This window comes from Lactuca saligna, chromosome 8 (genome assembly GCF_052625555.1).
Source record: "Lactuca saligna cultivar CGN05327 chromosome 8, ASM5262555v1, whole genome shotgun sequence".
NCBI lineage: Eukaryota > Viridiplantae > Streptophyta > Magnoliopsida > Asterales > Asteraceae > Lactuca > Lactuca saligna.
The window spans coordinates 239970773-239992317 of NC_136424.1; positions in this window are offsets into that span (position 1 = coordinate 239970773).

A 21545-nucleotide genomic window follows, 5' to 3' on the forward strand; every position below is an offset into this window, starting at 1 on the left:
TATAGTGACGCCAGTTTTCAGATCGACAGGGACAACTACCGTTCGCAGTCGGGCTGGGTCTTTACCCTGAATGGTCGAGCAGTAACTTGGAAGAGTTCCAAGAAGGAAACCGTAGTTGATTCAACGTGCGAATCAGAGTACATCGCAGCGAGCGAAGCGTCGAAGGAGGCAATATGCCTAAAGAACTTCATTGGAGATCTTGGAGTTGTACTTGCCATAAAGGAGCCCATGGAGATTTTCTGTGATAACGAAGGTGCGGTTGCCTTGACCAAGGAACCTAGGGATCATGGTAGATCAAGACATATCGACAGAAAATATCACTTCATTAAACATCGTGTAGAACAAGGACAACTCATAGTTAAGAGGATATCATCAGAAGATAACCCAACAGATCCGCTTACGAAGGGACTGAGTAGGGTTAAGCACTTGCAGCATGCTAGGAGTATTGGGCTGAAGGATGATATTAGTATAGATTAGATAGTATTAGAAACGTGTAATAAATAAATGTAATTAACATTTGGCGATTAAATAAAGGAGTTTTATTTATGAGTAATGTTACTGTCTTATGTTGATCGTTTAACTATTGTTTAACTTTGCATGTTTTGACTTCCAGAATAATTGAGTTTATTAGGAATAATCGAATTGTTCAAATTATCCACAATCGTTCATATGTTGGAAGTAGATATGAATGAAGATTGTCATGAATTGGTGTATAGATTGTCTAAATGGTGTTAGACATAGCAAAGGGTTACTGCAACGTTCATGAGTGCTTATGAACTGGTTTTGAGCATTGGAACAAACCCGCGCTTGCTGGAATCACTTTATGGAATATGATATAAAAGGTGATCGCAAGACGATAATATCATATAGTCTTAAAATCTAGATATATGGTTTATTATTTGTTAATTGATTGTACATTGATAATGCGAAAACGCATCAGTAACTCGGTGTTATAAAACACATTGTTGTGTATAGTTGGTTAATGAATAAGTAAATGCATATAAGTCGAAGTTTATCTGTAACTTTTATCAACGAAGGTAAAAGTGATATCTCGGCCGCTCGATGATTTGATTTGACTTATGTGCCGGGCCCGGTCAGAACTGAATTGATGTGTTCGATTAAGTTCTATGTCGAATAAATCGGAGATCGAGAAATCAAATGCTAGACTAACCATTCCATAGGATTGTCAACATGATATCTAACAGAGGACTGTGCGATCCCTTATCTAAAGGACAAGATTGATTAGATCAGAGTTTGACAGCGTCTTTGAGAGCTATGATTGCAAACCGAATTGTACTTGTATAGTTACTAGACTTATCCAAGTGGGAGACTGTTGGAATAGTGTCTAAGGCTGCAACTATATTAGGCAAGTATTTGACCCGGTTGTGCATGGTCCTTTTAGGTTGCCTTCACCATAGCAACTTGATAGGATGATTTATTAAGAGAGAGTAAATATTATAAAGAATAATATATAGTTATTTGATTAATATAAGTCATAGAATTAATTGGAATTAATTTGGTGACTTAAAGAGATTAATTAAATAAGAGGGTATAAACTGTCAATTGTTTGATAGTTAAACTTGAGACTGTAAATCCATATAGATATGGATTGGACGAACTCTAGGAGCTAAAGGATAGCTCAAAATCGTCCATGATGTTATCTAGGAATGGATTTTGGATAACCTTAAGAGAAGATTATCCAATTAGGGTTTAGACTGTAACCCTTAAGGAGTCTACAAGTATAAATAGACCCCATGGGCAAGGGAAATCGGCATCTCATCAAAAGTAAGAGAACTCTGGCCGATTTCCTCCCCTCTCCTCTCTCCTAAATCATTCTCCTTGCTATTGGTGTTTGTAAGCCATTAGAGGAGTGACATTTGTGACTCTAGAAGCTCTAAGACAACAAGATCAACAAGGAATTCAAAGGTATGGTTCTAGATCTGTTTCAATGTTGTTATTTAACCTAAATAGTCATTAGAAGTCTTGGATTCAAATCATGTTTAATTAGAAAGCCTAGATCCAAGCATTAGGGTTTTGCATGCGCACATAGGAAAGTTCTTATGGCTAAAACCCATCAGCTATGACCCGTCGAAGTTTTACGGCAAAACCGGCACTACATCGGGAATCGTAAAAAGTGAATTTATGATAATATACTTTCTAGCCTGAGTGATATAAATGAAAGTCATAGTATATATTAAACCGAGAGTGTGCATAAAAAGAACGTCCAAATCTGACTTCGTATGAGGAACTTATGATTTTTCTAAGATTTAACATGACAGTACACAGCCTGAAATTCTAATTTTAGATTGATCGATTTTTAACCAAAAAATTCTAAATGAGAAATGAATATATTGTTAATAGGAGTTCAACGATAAAAATACAGTCGAAAATGGAGCTCGTATGCGAAAGATATGGACGAAACATAGGCCCTACTCTTCGAGTGCGACGAATTCGATACATTTTTGTAAATCTGAGATAGATTGAGAATTAGCGGAAAGGATCTAAATGAAATTTTTAGTACTCATAAATACCATCGTGTGGATATAAAGAAATTTGATAATAGAACTCGTATGCGAAAGATATGGACGAAACTTAGTCCATACACTTTGAGGGCAATAAATTCGATACAGTTTGCAAATCGGAGATAGAATGAGAACTAGCCGACGAGGTCTAAATGAAAGTTGTAGTACTCGTAAATAAAAACGTGTGGATATAAAGAACGTAGAAAACAGAGGTCGTACACGGAAGATACGGATGAAACTTAGGGCCAACTCTACGATAAAACCCCTATAAATAAAAGATGAACTCTTCATATTTTCTTCACACCATAAGCCTTTATTTCTCTTTATAACTTCTCGCTAGACTCCCTAATCCCCCTAAAGCCTAGGAAACTTCCCTAGCACTAGAAGAGAGCCCCGGAGTGCACGAAGGCACCAAGAAAAAGAGCTTTTCAGCTCAGAAGCTCTGCTCCAATGGAGCCGTATAAAAACCCTCTGTAAGTGAGATACATCTACCATACTTTAAATATAACTTATATTTAAATATAATATCGTTATTATGAACCTAGAAATAAGATTTATCAGTGATTCAAAGTCGTTATACTAATTGATCTACTTACAGGAATGACATCTAGGACGTGATTTAGTGAGGTGTTTAAAGTGCGATTTCCAAACAGTATACTTCGTATAGCAAACAGACCCTACCTCCGATATGATCCTACTTGGTTGTTCCTTACTTGATAGAACATGAATTAGACTCTGAGTTAATGATGAATCTATACTAATAATTAGTCGCAATGAATATTAGACAAAAACCTAGTGATAGTGACAGTAGGTTTCGTCGAAAGAAAATAAATTAATAGAAGCGAAGTGCTGTCTGAGTTCGGAATCACCACCTTAATAAGTGAGTGCATAGTTACTTTCATATTACACATAGATATGAAGTGTTTTATATAAATTACGTGTTATGTGTGCATATTATCTGTATACTTGCTATCTATGCCGGATGAACGATTTTATACATGCTTTAAATGATTTAAACTGTATATATATTATATATCTACAAAATATGTTGGGTATAACCTGGGTAGATAAATGATAAGGGATGAAAGCTAATATAGAGGAACATTGGCAGTATGGACATAGTGCCCTATAGGTGAACATTGGCAGCAATGGACTTAGAACCCTATAGATGAGCATTGGCAGCTGCGCCACAACGTGTAGATGCTTTTGATCTACGATGTAATCTACACATCCTAGCAGTTGTGCTCTAACAATTGTATTGACAGTTGCGCCTAATAGAGAACATCACAAACCCTGATAGCTGCACTTAAAGGATAATATCGGCAGCTGCGCCTCATAGAGAATGTCACAATTTTGGCAGCTGTGCCTAAATGGTAATATTGGCAGCTGTGCTTAATAGATAACATTGACAGCTGTGTCATTGGCAACGATGGACTTCATACCTATTCCTTAGCATAATCCTTAGGAATAAATGAACAAGAAATAACTGATTCTTAGGGTAGATCCTTAAGAGTAAAGAAGATAATGGGGATGGGTAATTGGTTTGATTGTTTGATGTTTAAACATAATAATTATAGTATTGTGGGTTGAAAACCCTATGTACTCATCAGGTTTCTCAACCTGACCCACTCAAGCTTATTTGTATCACAGGTGTCGATATGAAGCTACTTTACACTGATATATTTAAAAGAGATGTAGATCACTAGTGTAAGTGAATGTAAGTTTTGTTTATGCTTATGTTTTAGTATTAATGATGACATCTTAAATGTTTTAAAATGAATAAAAATACATTTATTCGGAAATGCTTTGATAATATATTTATCATGTTTTTCAGGGAACAAATTCCGGAACATTTTTATTAAAAGAGATACTCTGGTTTTTATAAAGCATAAACAAAACTTGTCTTTCTGGCCATGAAAACGGGGTTGTCACATTATGCTCCCTCACCAAATGAAACTTTTCATGTTCCTTCTCCTCCACCTTCTCCTACTACTGCATCTACACCCATCTCTACACCAATCACCATTAGTACATGTCTGAATGAATCTGTTGGTGTCTCGCAACCCTAGATATCTATTGCTCAATAAACCCTACTGTATATAGATTCTACAACATCAACCACAACCACCACTAGTACACCACTAATAACTGTCAACGTATATGATACAGGGGAAGGTGCTTCTGGTGTCACTTTTGGTCCTTCCTTCACTCCAATCTCACTACTAAGGCCATGATGATCTTGATATTGTGTTTGGTGATGATCGAGATGATTTCCAAGACTTCCACTATAGCCCATTCAGTGCTCAAAAAGAGAGTGGTGAAGATGAGGCTCCCATGACTAAAGGGAAATTCTAGTCTCTTAATGAAAAGTTGGACACTCTATTGGGGTCTTCCAAATTGTTATTTGGAAATGTTTACTCCTTTGAGTCTGTCAAGGCGTTAATCAAGACTCTCACCAAGGAGTATGCCAAAAGTCTTGAAGCCTCTACTAAAGCCATCAAAAGCTCAGTGAAGACTATTCGTGAATCGACTGAAAAAGTAGAAAAACTACTTGCTGATGTTTGCTCTGAACTCCGACTGGATAAGGAGGAGATAAGGCCTCTATTTCTTCGAAAATTGAGAAGCTTCAAGTTGATCTTGCAATAGAAAATAAGATCATGGATAAGCTCGTTGTGAAAAAGGAAAAAGCGAAGATTCTTTCTGTCCAACTTGCAAATGCAAACCAACAGATTGATGAGCTCAAGTCTGAAAAGGTTGTAATAAAGAGTTGTGTTGGCAATGTTAATCAATATTTGCTAAATCTTGTTGAACCTCATCATTATTTGCTCACGGTTTTAGTACGACAACATCTGACCGACAAACTCAAGCCCGACTTTTCCATGCTAAACCATATCGAGGGTGTTTCGGAAGCCGACTCTTTTCCGAGACAAGGGGGGAATCAAAGAAGCCATTCACTGAAGAACCCTAAGAAACTAGTTGACGATTATGGTGATCATGAACACAAGCCCAAATTACATGATCCGAAGGGTTATGAAACTTCGGGATCAAAAGGAAAAGAAAATATGACTAATGAGGATGAAGAAGAAGACGACCTATCAGAAGGGGCTAAACTTAAAAGAAAGAAACGTGACCAAGAGATTGATGAGAATCTATGGATTGCCAAAAAAGTTAAAGCTCGGGAAAGGGAGGTGACATTTATCGCACAAGATTCCGATAAAGTCTTCCTACTTGAAACAACTTGTACTATTGCAACTAACTAGTGAGAAGGTGACCCTTACCATTAGCCGCGATGAATTATAAACTAAAATCTGATATTTTGAAGTTTAGTCGTAGAGCCGTTAAGAACTTGTAAGAGTCTTAATAAAATTTCATTTTATACCTAAGACTTGGAGTTTTGGATGGGTATTAAAATCATAGTTTTAAATTTCTCTTTAATAATTAGAATCTTATGACTTTATGAATTTGTAGAATAAAACTCATTTTATTTAATAAACTTAATTTTTTGCATCTTATGATAAAATTCATATTTTGATAAACCAAAAATTGGGTGATAGTACTTATATTTTAAATCTCATTTGACTTGCATAACATAAAATATCAACATGTTGCGTTATATTTAAAAAATCAATATCATATATTATGTTTCGACACAAAAACAATTACTAGTTTTATTATTTACTATTATAATGCTATAAACCGATTTTAATCTTGTTAATAAAAAAATTCATTATTTATTATAAAGAGATGGAGTTTATATAATGTTTAGACACCTTTTAAACCTTTTTAAATATCTTAAAGTTGGCTATATATAAGTTTTACATAAAACTATTTTCAACAAAATTCGATTTTTAACCAGTAACCGATAAAAAATGTTTTATTAGTCATTTATAAACATCTTATGTTACCTTTTAAATATTTTTTTTAGTCAAACTCCAAGTGATATTATTTTATGATAAAATGGTATTTACCTTGTAAAAACCATTTTCATACATCAAACATATCATATAATAGTCGTAAAAAATAAACATCACATGCATGCATTAAAATGTGTATAAATCAACCCATGTCTAGTAATAATTTTTGTGGGCCATCACAAGGATTATTAAGTCTTTCCTAAAAGACTTATGTGACTCTTCAAAAGGTCTTCATGCTCCCACTGGCCTAGATAACGCTTGCTTGCAAAAGAGCTTCAAGTCTTTATGTTGTAAAGTTTGTAACACATAAACCATTAAGAATATAATTCAACCCAAAACAAGGAGTAGAAGCTCATGGTTGGGATTATGGTCTCACGTGGTTAAGTCATATTCAAAATGGTCATATCTTCATATTGTTACATTTAAATAAAAATACAACTAGTCTAAGTAGTTTATTACAACAAATAAGCAAGTGAAAAAAATACCTATTTATCTATTACATCTTATGAATAAATAAATATCAACAGAACATAATACAAAGATCCAAATGGATTGTTTATACACAACATATCAAATATAGTAACAAACAAATCTTTGTTTCTTCTAAGGCAACTTTTATACAACCAAAATGCATAAAGAATTGTTATATATAATATAAACAATTTTAAACTGTAAGTTGCCGAAGAAGACAAATATGGACATTTCTTAACCAAAAGAGACCAATGCTTGTTTTCCGAAAACCAAAGATTATCAAACATAAAAAGTAATTCGAACATATAAAATATGGATTTAATACCACTGATGGGTTTTGATACAAAATATAAGTTAGTTTTTTGTAAAACCCGACAACAGAAGCTTTAAAAATAACAAGTTTATTTTTAAGTTTATAACAAAAGTAAATCATATGGGATCCATTTATATAGGTTAGAATGTTATTAAACACAACATTGAGTGTTTTAGAATGACAAACTTTGGAGCCTTTGAACCCACTTGCTTTTGGGGTGTTGATAAGATAGAAACATCAAAGAGTAAGATCTTCTCTACAAGTATACACCGTCAAGGTAAGGTACTTGGAATGATAATTCCTTCTTGTATTCTTGAGTGTCTTAAGCCTTTAAGCACTTATTTCAAATAAGTACTATAGGAAACAACTCAAGGTAGCTTTAACCACCAAACTACCTTCAAGAGAGAGAGAGAGAGACAGAGAGAGAGGAGGAGGAGGAGGAGGAGGAAAAGAGTAGAAGAGAAGCTATAGCTTCTTCACCATGGAGAGAAAACCAAGACAAAAAAAACTAGCAAGTTTTATTCAAAAGACTCTCTTATATACTCCATGAAAGCAAAAAGGCTACACCTTATTTTATTCTAAAGTAATACCCTAGAAAGGAAGGCATGAGAGACAAGATATGAAGGTTGAAAAAAAACTTCCATGCCTCTTGAAAACTTTCGGCCTTGTAGTCAAATTAAGAGACAAGACAAAAGGAAGGTTTACTAACCATAATACATTAACTGATTATCCTAATTATGGTTAACAAAGGTGTCTAAAATTTTGTAGATTACTTATTAAATCATATCATATGATATAATAACTAGTTACTCTCTCTTATGATTATTATTTTCATAAAACAATAATTATTACCTAATTAAATATAAGAATTGATTTTTTTTATTAATAATCATATTAATAATAAATACACAAAATTTGCCAACTTGATTTTGGTGTACCTATAGCATCATATGTTATTATCAATATCACAAAATAATGATTCTTGAACATATAGATCCAATAGACTGCATCTCTGCGTTCATGGCTTCAAGTTATTTGTCAGATTCAGGATCTACCATGACATTTTGATATCTGATGGGTTGATCAACATTCATCATCATGAAGCATTTCTCAACAAAAAATTTATATCTCTAAGGTTCATGATGAATTCAATCGTATCTGCGAATGTCATGTGTTTTATTTGGTTGAAGAACAACAATTTCTTCATCTTCAACAATTTATTTTTGAGTATTAGTGCCAACTTCAGTTGCATCGGGTTGTGGTTCTTGATATTCTTCAAGTTCCACACACCTACCACTTGCTTCATTCATTAGAAACTTGTTTTCCAAGAATTCATATTTTTGTGAAACAAAGATCATATTGTCACTATGGATGATGAAGTAATATCCTAATCAATCTTTAAGGTATCCTACAAAGATGCATTTGGTAGACCTTGGTTTGATTTTTCTTGAAGTTTCATGTCTATCATAAGCTTTACAACACCAAACCTTCAAGTAAGATAAAGATAGTGCTTTACCATACCAAATCACAAATGGTGTTTTGTATAATTTTTTAATTGGAGATATATTCAAAATACGAACGGTGGTGAGTAAGGAATAACTCCAAAATGATACAGGGAGAGTAATTTTGTTCATTGTAGATCAACCCATATCAAGTAGGGTTTTATTCCTCCTATCAGACACATAATTAAGTTGTGGTGTTCTGGGTAGAGTAAGCTCTGAGATAATCCCATGAATCCTAAAATGATCTTAGAACTCTTGGCTCAAGTATTCCACACCTCTATCTGAACAACAAATTTTAATTGTCTTTTCCACTTGATTTTCAACTTCACTTTGAAACAGTTTGAACTTTTCAAATGCTTCAGGTTTATATATCATGAAATAAACATAACTAAAATGATTGAAGTCATATATGAACATGATGTAATATCTTTCACCGTATCTTAACATTGTTTTGAAAGGACCACACAAATCGGTATGTATGATGCCTAACGGAACACTTTGTCTTCTTTCCTCACAAACAAGATATATGTATATATATATATATATATATATATATATATATATATATATACAGAAAATGACTTAATGTCATCTACCCCCAAAAATCTACTATTTTCGAGTTTGGATATGTGTTTATTGTTTATATGACCAAAGAGACAATGCCATAGATATGTTTGGTTCAGATCTTGTGTGACCCTTTTGGTGTTAACATGATAAATGGAATTATTTTTTGTAGAATCATATATGCTTAATTTATAAATTCCATATTTAGGCCTAGCCTTAAAATAGGATATTCCATTAAAAAAGATTGAATATTATCATCAACAAACTGATAAGTACAACCACATTTCTTTAATGGAGAAACTGAATTGATATTTCAAGTTAAATGTGAAACCAAACATACATTGTTTAAATTTAAATATAGTCCATTAGGTAAACATAATTCAGAATGTCCTATCGCTTGGACCGCAACAATGGCTTCATAGCCAACATGTAGTACCATATCGTCTGTCTTCATCTCCTTACTCTTTTTGAACCCTTGTAGAGAATTACATATGTGAGTTTCACAACCAGTATTAAGTACCTAAGTATTAGATGAAATAGTAAATATTCCTATTTTAATCATGAAAATGGATATACCTAAAGTGCCTCCTCCATCCTTCTTATCTTTCAACCCAACAAGATAAGTAGGAAATTCGTTTTCTAATGACCAATAACTTCACACTTATAGAAGGAATCATCCTTAGCAATTTTTTTCTTCTTCTTTAGCGATTGGGATTGTGAACTTTCTTACCTTTTCCCTTGTCATCTTGTGGCTTGCCCTTGAAGTTCTTACCTTTACTCTTCTTGATTTGTCCTTCACAAATCATAAGCACTAGAGGAGTTTTCCTTGAGATATTCTTCTCAACAGTTTTAAGCATCGAGTGCAACTTAGAGATAAGTTTATGTCATACCTCTGACCATTGGAATAAGTGTCGCGCAGTGCGACGTCATCATCTATCATAGTCATTTTCTTACACAAAACAGTACAAAAACATTACAAGATAATTCTAAATGCAGTGCAAACCTTAACAATCATGCATCAATAAAAATATAGTATTGTGATAAATAAACAAAAGTTCCATGAGTATCCCAAGTGTGTATACTTCCATCCTCTTAAGTTCCTGAGAATACATGCATTTTCAAAATACATCAACATAATGTTGATGAGTTCACATGTATGACTCAAAGTAGTTTTGTACCAAACGAATGTTTATATTATATATAGATGCTTTTCCAGCTTATATAAAACTGTACTTTTTATAACAAAAAAGTTTATGCTTACCGTACACACACACACACACACACACACACACACACACATATATATATATATATATATATATATATATATATATATATATATATATATATATATATAGTTTCAAATCCTACAAGTATGTGGCTTGTGCTCAACATAAGTACTATTATAACTTATATGAGTGTTTTTAGAGTGTACTCGGTTTTATAATGAGTCCCTATAAACGAGCTATATGACTCGTTGCTACCCCTCCCGATGATGTTGTTGTATGTCCTAAAAATGTTATCCCCGAATCTTCATTGACGTCGTTACTATGCGGAGAGTTATCACCCAGTTTGACTCTTCCATCAAGGTTCTAGCTACCAACCCCAAGTAGGGGTGACAACCTGTATCGATCTATACATAACTTTCCATGCTCGGTTAGGGTTAAAGGTTATAGGTTGTGGGTCTTGCTAACCGTTACACTTAGGAGATGAAATGTCTCATGTAACCTATCGAGTGTACAGATCTAAAAGTATGTGTATATGCATTAACTTTAAGTGTTAAAGTTACCACGAAAAAGTTTGACTGAGTATAGTTATCGTATAAAGTTTAGAACCAAAATTTGACAACATAACAACCATAAATGTTCAAAACCCAGTTTTTGGGCAGCATAACCAGTGTAAAAGTTTAAAAAACCAGTTTTTGGGTGGCATAACCATTGTAAAAGTGTATAACCAGATTTTAAATGAAGGATAACCATCACACCAGTTATGTAAATATAGTTAAAACAATTGTATATATCAATTTTAAATAAACACTAGTTTATTAAGCATATATATATAAGTGATTTAATCTATATAAATTTATAATTTTACGTTTATATAAATATAAGTGGGATGTAATAGCAAGTATTCTCCTCCACACACATTAAAGAGTTTGAAAATGGGCCATCGATACTCAACCTCAGAGCGTGCTTTAACCATTGATTTTTTGTCGAGAAACTGGATCGCGTTTGAACTGAATAGAGTTCCATAAACGCAAGGTCAGAAAAAGGCTCAAGATTTTGGATTAGATCTAGAACATCTAGAAAAATGGTCATCGGTAAACTACTCGGAAAACCACTATGGTGGTTGGAAAACCTCATCGAAAACCATCGGCGCTGGTGACGTTGGACAAAAAGACAGTTGTTGGAGTAGCTGGGGTGGTCGCAAAAGAAATGGGTGGAAATTGCTAGTCAAGGGGGGTTAAGGGAAGTCGGTAGGTGGCTAGAGGTGTTTAGAGTTGATGGCCAGCGACAACACTATGACAACGGTGGGTTGGTTCGCGATGGCTCCAACCAAGAAGATGGGAGAAAGGGGGAGAGTGTTCTAGAGAGAGAAAGTGAGATATGAGAGACAAATGGCTTACTTCTCCTTCTATTTATTGCTAAAAATCGATGACGTAGTCGGCTAGAATTGCGACAAGTGTCATTGCCTCGAACTATGTACAACAGCCCAACGAAATCCAACATATCACGAAATTTCCAAAAATACTAGTTGGATGTCTACAAAATTATAGTTTGGAATATGTAAAAAATTTCACCTAACGAATAGCGTACCTATCGTAACAAATCATTTGAGGTGTAGTGTCGGGGGATTCACAATTTGAATGATTCGACTGTTTAATGTAAAAGCACCAAAACTTCGTGATACTGAAATTCCAAGAAAGGACTCAAACACTAGATTATTTCCCAATTAATTAAATGTTATAATGTTGATCTAAATAATGGTGTAGCTAACCTAACAAATCGTTTGACTATTCGCTAGTGGGAAACCCAATATTGTGTCGTTTTCTTATCCACTACAATGTTGGGTTTTTCGGGCAAAATGAGTTAGATTTAAAATCAAATACTAGATTGATTGATTTGGGGTTAATGATAAAATTGTTTGAGATTGAAAATTCACATTTTAAAGTATTCCACGAAACGTTTGAAATGTTGATTTTAGTTGTTACAGGTCGCAAACTGTATTTTGACTATTGTTTTTCTTTAAATGGTTATTTGTTTAGTGTATCATCTATGCATAATAATAATTAATAAATAAATTTTATTTTCATATTATATATCAAATTATTACTTATATATAATGAATAGTGTTTGTTTGTCAACGATATATATCCATCGAAACTAAAGTGGTATTCCGTATTCATTTATAAGTATGAAAACTTCAATTTCATTTAAATGAATGGAATATATTAAATTATTCTATTACATTATGTGTTCGTGGTGATTTTGATCGACGATCGTTAACCTAATTTTTTTGGTTTTCATATTCTCCCCTTGTTAAAGAAATTTCGTTGCGAAATTTAGCTTGTAGTTGGGAAATCATTGAATAGTTCAGGGTATTTACATTTCATTTGATCCTCACATTCACAAGTAAATTTTGTTCCTATTATAGAGTTCCATCGTACCTTTTACTATGGGAATATGACTTTGTTTTAGTCTTTTGACCTATTGATCCATGATTTCAATAGATTCTTCAATGAAGTGGATTTTAGCATTGACATGGATATCATCAACATGAATTGCATGAGTTTCATTGGATAGACACTTCTTAAGGTAAGATACATGGAAAAACTGATGCACATTATTGAGTTACTGAGGCAACTTGAGTCGATATGTATCATGACCAATTGTTGCAAGAATTTAGAAGGGTCCTATGTATCATGGATTCAGCTTTCCTCACTTTCTGAATTGCATCACATATTTCCAATGAGAGACTTTTAATATTACCCGATCTTTGAATTTGAATTCTAGAGGCTTACATCTCATGCCAGTACAACTATTTTGGCGATCACGTGCAACCTTTAGTCATTCTCGTATCTTGACAGTCTTTTTAGTGGTCTCGTGGATAATTCTGGACCAGTAAACATGTCATCATATGCTTCATCCTTCTCCAGTTGAGTGTGTCTAACTTCTACCCAACATATCGTTGATAGACATTTGCGTTTGTACAAGGCCTCGAAAGGTGCGACTTTAATGCTAGTGTGATAATTGTTTTTGTAGGAAAACTCAATCAATGTAAAAAGAGTATCCAATGTGTTACCAAAGTTTATCATAAAAGTATGGATAATGTGTTCAAGTGTTTAGATGTTCCTTTCACTGTTACCATCGGTTTGTAGATGATATGTTGTGCTCATATCCAATTAGGTTCTCATGGACTTTTGTAATGATTGCCAAAATGGTGAGGTGAATCTATTATCTATATGTGAAATCATAGATGTAGGAAACCTGTGTAATTTGGAAATCTCTTTAATATAAGTCCGAGATAGCTTCTTCATCTTATATGTTTCTTTAATTGGCAATATGGGAGCGGACTTGGCCAACATATCGACAACTACCTAGATAGTATCATAACCACTAGATGTCTTGGGAAATTTCTCGTTATGAAGTCCAATGATATCTGTTCCCAATTCCACTAGGGTATTTGATGTTGTTGCAATAGTCCCGAGGCCTTTTGATATTTTGCCTTGACTTTAGAACAAGTCAAACATTTACTCACATAAGTGGCAATATTAGCTTTCATATTTGGACGCAAATACATCTTCTTCAGATCCATATACATCATGTTTGAGTCAAGATGGAAGAAATATTTTGATTTGTGAGCTTCGTCCATGACGAAGCTCCAGAGATCACCGAACTTTGGTGACCAAAGCCAGTTAATAAAGTATCATGTTCCGTCATCCTTGAGCTCTAATTGCTTATCCATTCCCTGCAAGGATTCACTTGTGATGTTTACTTCCTTAAGAGATTCAAGCTGAGTATCTCGCATCTGGGTGGTGAGATTTGGCATGATCATCATTGTAACTACCTATACTCCGCGGTGTTCGGTACATTCTTTCCTGCTCAAGGCTTTTGCTACAATGTTTTCCTAGCGAAGATGATAACAGATTTCACATTCTTAATTGTTGTAACCAAGAAAATTGTGCCACCTTCCGGAATAGTGATACACATAAATATACTAGAATAAGGTTATAATATTTAAATAACATCAAACAGTTTCGAAATTTCATACTCGAATATACATCGCCAACTAGACAGTGATGCCAAGAAATTGGAGCACAAAAGGTTGTAATAACCCATAAATTGGATAACATATTTGGAAAGTACGATTCAATTTAATCCTAAAAATACAATATTTGTAAAAATCCGAATCCATATGAAAGATATATGATTTTTATTAGATTTAAAATTCATCCACGCATAAATAGTTACAACGTAAAAAGATATGAAGATAATGGTTGGCTTTTAGCCAAAGTCACCAAAAGGAATATCGTAGCACTCCTCAAGATAAGAATTTTGAAACGAAGAATGCCAATGGAATCTGTATGAGAGCGTTATGATGTTTGTAAAATCATTAAGGGTATAAAAATATAGGCTAAAATAAAACTTATAATTAGCAAAAACAACCTAAAGGAAAGTTGTAGTACACGTTGAGAGCTTCACGTTGGTATAAAGGTCATAAAAAATGGAGAATGTATATAGAAAATATGTGATTTACAAAGTCGAGCGTGCACGCTCTCGCGCCACCCACGATACACGTATTGACACTCGATATGTGAAGATTTGGATGATGTTGCCACATAAAAGATGGCACATGTCAAGCTCTTGATAATACCAACGTGCTTGTGCACGAAGCGCGTTCCAATGGTGTTGCGCATGCCCCAAAACTCCTCACTAAAAATAGAGATCTCTACCTCCTTCCACTCTCATACCCATTCAGTTGATCTGATCTCTCTCTCCCTCTCTCTCTCTATCTATCTATCTATCTAAAGGAACCTCTTTCCCTCTGATCAATTTATGAGCCTGTAAAATTCCAACACAACACAACAAGTACATGAAGCATGCATCAATGTTGAGTTGACGGCCCCACTTTTACGATATTCAAATGTTTTGTGTGGGGGGATACATGTGATAATACTACATTGTTAATTTTATAATTATTACTAATTGTATAGTATTAGTGATATAATTATGCCTAGAAAACTCTTAGGATGATATTATGTATGTTAGATACTCTACCAAACTTTTAAAGATAATACTATTCCTAGTTGTTACACTCACCAGCTCACCAGGAAAATATTATACCTAGTCGCTAACATGGACAATTTTTTTAGATAACATTGTACCTCATCGCTAAGTTGGCCAAATCACTAGAAAATCAGTATACCTAGTCGTTATCCTGACTAACTTTTGGGATAACATTATACTTAGTTGTTATTATACCTAAATATCCTCTCGAAATAAACTATACAAACTTATATATACACACACACACACACACACACACACACACACATATATATATATATATATATATATATATTAAGTACAACCAAAAATAACAACGAAAAGCAATCTACCTAATACGGCTACACGAAAACAGTTGTTAAATGAGATGTTATCCATCCTTTAGCTAAATAACCTTTGGCTAACCTCGAACTATAATTGTTAAATATTAAGGTAAAGGGAGATGTATGTATAGCTCTATACGAGGCTGAAACCCCCACCTACGGTTGCTAGCTACAACCTTGACTGTTGAGTCACAACATGCATAACTTTCTAAACTGTGGCGATGTCCGATGAAGCGTCCTCTCGGGGAGTTATAGCATCATAAGTTTGATTATAGGAACTCAATGTAACATTGCTCCAGCTTAACAAAGAAACCTACTTAAAAGGGTAAAACCTAAGAAGTAGCAACATTATATACAGACTCAAGGACGCTAGTCAAGGAAAACAATAGTATTTATAAACTATAATAAAACCTCAAGGTAGCAACATCACAAGTACACGGACAATGAAAGGAATGATAGGGAGTTACAATCCTAACAACTATAATATACGTAAGATTCTAACATCATACAAGTACCTTTAGGACACAATAAGATTTTACAGAATCAGAATTCAAGAGGTAAGCACATAGTTACTTGTACCCAACCAAAACACAAGAATAAGGATACATAGGAAAATGGATTACTATATTCATAAAAAAAGATCTCACTTCAGATCATCTAAGTATTTTTTTATATCAAAACATGTGAAGTCACCAACATTATGTTGACCCTTTTAAAACCACATGTATTCCTAGGAAACCAAGAGACGACAGTCTACCAATTCTAAAGCACCGACTGATCGATGGAGCCACTAAAATTTGTTATCATTTTTATGCCTAACTATCATGAAACCTTTTGTATTAAAGATTTGCCCCTCATGTAAATTTAAATACATAATGGAAGTGATATTTATGTTACATATGTTTGGTGTTGTTTAATGTATGTTTAATGTCTGTGATCAAACATTTTAACGTCACATAGCCCGACGATTCTACCGCCAGTCGGGGGCGTGACTGATTGCTATCAGAGCCATTGGCTATAGCGAACAAGTACTTCCTTCGGATATTATGACTAAACCCTAAGGACTTAAACTATGATTGGGTTTGTTCTCAAACCTACACTTAAAAGTATTATTATCAATTACACTATTGATGGACTACTTACGAGAGAGGTTTCAAGAACGGGCTACTCGCTTTGGGTTGCTGGATTTCAGAATGTCTATATGATAAAATGGTCCTGCCCTCGAACTCTTTGTACTTGGTTGATCCTTATTGAAATCTATAGGTGAAAAATAATAATTTAAAACACACAAATAAAATATCTTACATAAAAAACAAAATCATATAATATGAAGCAAATATCTTAGTTAAGTTATTGTACATGGGTTGAACCACGACTAGTCATAGACTAATCACTTATGTGTAATCTTGATTGGACTAATGCACAACAATGCTCAGATTTGCTAATTGATAGAATAAATACCCCAATATATACATATCAAAATAAATAAATCCTACATCATAAACCATACAAAATATAGGTAAATAATTCAAAATAAATCAAAACACAAATACATCACCATTCAATTCTCCTCATCAACCTCATCATCATCATCATAGTCATCACCTTCCTCAACACTCACATCGCCATCACCACCATGATGTTGTGTCCCAAAAGTACCAATACCATCACCTGATTGCGAATCAATTGGATAATCATGACCATGATAAGCGAATAAACCAATAAGGAATAACATCATCCACTAGTGATCTCGCTTTAAATCTTGTCGAATATCCTGCTAATTCCTCTGTAATTCACGTTTCTCCCTACTCATAATGTCCATGTACCAAGCTAAATAACTCAAGTCAATCTTGCGATCAAGATATTGTTGAGCAAAAATTGATGCATGTCGAACACCTTGCCTACAAGGAGCAGGCGCAGGCTCAAACTCCTACTCAAGATCATACCAGGATCCACCTGACAGATTAGTACCACAATGTCATCCAGAGGAATCCACAAGATCTCATCAGCCCCACACATAACCAAGTGCATCTGACACACAACCCTACAATCCATGTCCTAGGATCAATCTGGGACATCCCCCGAGTGGCTATACCATAAGAATAGGAGATACGACTAACAAAACAACCCCTACGTATCTTGCTCTGTGGCAAGGAATCCACCACAAAACTGAATAAGTAAATAACCAAAGTATACGGGAGGTTGAGACAAACCTCCAAATAGATCAAGCACCCCATGTAGAATAGGTCATAAATAGTTGTCACAATCAGGAATTTTGTGCCTTGTAACTACAACACTTAAGTCAAATTATGAATCAAAAACATAAGAGCAAGTATGATGCTTACTCTATGACAACAAAAGTTTCAATCAAACACCCCATGCAACACAAACAGTCGTTAAGCAATTGGAAACCCTAGAAGTTCTTGTTTAAGTCCATCTTTGGACTAGGACTTCTTTATTGGGCCCAAAGGACCAATAAACTTCTAATGTGGCTATCTTGGGCTTAGAACTCTTAAATGGGCTCTAATTTGACCCATTTCCATTTAATTCAATGTTTTGGGCCATATTGGGCCTAGAATGAAATAAAACACCTTAATGGACCTCATTGGGCCATAATTAACGTAATTAGCACTAACGGACCACAAGAATCATAATTGTATTTAATTAGGCCCATGATTTGGATTTAAGCACCAAAGGCCCAAGTCTCCATCTCTCCCCTCTATCTCTCAGCCCAAGAAGAAGAAAAAAATGGAGAATTAAGGAGGATTAGTCACCTCCTTAATACCTATGGGATAACCAAGCATATATCACATGTACCCATGCATAACCCTTCACTTCCCTCTCTCTCTTCTTCTTCTATTACTCTCGGCCGAGAATATCACACACACACACATAATCATTCACTTAAGCACTCTCAAGAACACCCCACAAATCCCTTCACTTTCCTTCAAAAATTTCGAGATTCAAGGGCTTTGCAAGGAGGATTCTTCACAAAAATCATCATCTTAGGTAAGTTGATGCTTGGATCCACACTCTAGACTCCTTGTTCTATCAAAAATCTCTTCTTAACTCATGTGGAATCATGATCTTACATCTTAGAACCCCCTAAATTCGAAGATCTTCGAAGAAAGGTTGCTAGGGCCGAAAATAGCAACAAACTCTTCTCATTTTCTTCCAAAAACCGAAACCACACCCAAAGGTGAACTTCATACCCCTATTTTTCTGTTTTATAAGTTTTTGTGGGGGAGAATACAAGCAAATGTGCAAGATCTATGAGTTTCATGTATGTCTTGTGTGATTTTATGCATGTATGTATGGTTTTTATGTGTTTTGTGATGATTATACTAGCTAATAATACCTAAAAACCGAGATATACAACATGAAGAATGAAATAAACATAGCTTATACCATTCTACACTAATCAATACAATAAAAATGAGTTATTTAGTTAGAATGAACATTTTTGGACAAAAACCCATTTTTGGGCCCAAAATGTCAAAAATACAAAACTAAGGGGCCCAAAATGACAAAACAGAATTTCTGGAGGTTGAAACAAGTCCAAACAGTCTTTATGATAATTTTCTGAATAAAACCACTTTATAGGGGCTTAAAATGTAAACTTTAAACCTAATGGGCTAAAATTGGGATCTTACATGACCTAATTCCTTGTAAAAGGACATTTAATAGCCTTAGTGTGCTGTTGGGCCCCAAGGGTCCTTTGGTACTGCTATCAAAGTCGAGAAGCCAAATGCGAGTCGGACCAAGTGTCATTCACATTCACGATATCCTTGAACGACTTCTGGAATTAACGGGGGCTTCGCACCCTCTTTTCTCCTCGGTCGTGGGGCTATGAGAAGTTAGGGTGGTTGGATTAAGCAAGTAGTACGAACGACGCCTAAGGGATCGTTTGTAAAGATGTAAACTAGTCATTTTCATTAATGCGTGCTTATAACGACTCACAACCCATAATTAATCCCATGTCACCTGGAATTATAGAATACAACGTCGTAACGGAATAATACTAACTATGCCACGTAAATTGATGTATTAGGAAAACATCGGGTTTTCCTAGGGAATTCAACACTTTCACCTATGTAATGCATACAAAGTTGAACAATTATTCACAGTTACAGAAATCAACAAGCATACTTACGGATCTGCACACTTTTTCTTACTTACAATAATCTTTTCAGAAAATATCGGATTTTCTAGTGGTTTTCAAAATAACATAAATCATTATTTTTCAAACATTACTTATGAACTCACCAACATTTCATATGTTGAAGTTTTTCCAAAATACTTGTATTCTCAGGTAACAGGTAAATCGAAGAAAATGTATCCGGTGATATCATGATGTTTTGTTTAATTAATGTCGAACGGTTTTTGTTTTGGAAATGTAATGTTTTAAAACAATGTACTGAATATAAACACTGATGGTTGTAATATTTCAATGCATGGTGATGAATGATGTTATGATTCATGTATATTCATTGTGATGGTATTCAATTAAGTCACAATAGCCCTCGGACGTTTCCGCCATTTGGTTCGGGGGTGTGACATGTTGGTATCAGAGCTCTATTTATAGGGAACTAGCATATCTAACCACACATTGATATGCAACTATAAACCAAAAGAGGGACTAACACAACTCTGAACAAAACAAGTAAAACATAACAATAAAACACCCTTGCTTGTATTAGGAGCAAAGAACCTAACATCGAATCAAACAAGATCGTGCTAGTATCCCGGTTAATTCAGGACTGTGCTTAGTCGTATCAAGGAATGGATGTAGCCTAATCAACTACATTCCCTCCAAGGTATAACTATCACACGTTCTGATGAGATCGTGATAGCTAAGGAACCTAAAAACATACCCCTTTAGCACCCAAAAATAGAACATCTGCTTAGTATATGCAATAGTGGTAGAGTCATAGGATAACGATAGCTTATTCGTATACCTTCTCCCAGTCTCCATGAAAGGAGAGAAGCAGGGCATTCAGTTTCATCAAGTCTTAGTGGCTCACGGGATGCTTGAAGATGAACCAGAAGGGAATCAAGACGGAGCACACGACGTTGGACCTGACGAGTACACGGACACCGACTATAAGTTTGAGGAGACCGATGATGACATGGAGGAAGAACAAGACTCGGGAAAAGATCGTGCCGTATCTCCTGTAAGCGAGGTGCAGCAGGACCACCCCGCCCCACCAGTGAACCCCGCAAGGGAGAATCACCCTCCCGAAGCAGAGATTGTCGCCCTGCAGCAACAACTGTTTGCCATGGAAGCACGTGCAGTGCAAGCTGAGCATGAGAGGGGATGAGGTCATTGGAGACATGACTGAGATGGCTCAACTGTTGGCTCAACATTTCGGCATATGATCCCACCGCTATATTAAGACGTACCATGAAGTGTTAGGGATAGACTTATCTTACTAGGTCATTAGGATCTATGCTATGTACTTCGACTCTATGTTTAAGTGACTACACTACTCATAGAGTCGTTATGCTGTCAAACTAGTACCGCTTATGTATGCTCTTTCGAGCAAAATTTTCATGTATCAAAGTGCGGATAATAGTAATGAAATATTTTATATGTTTTATTATGACATTATAATATGCTATGTGTTATGTATCCATGATTGTATGCTC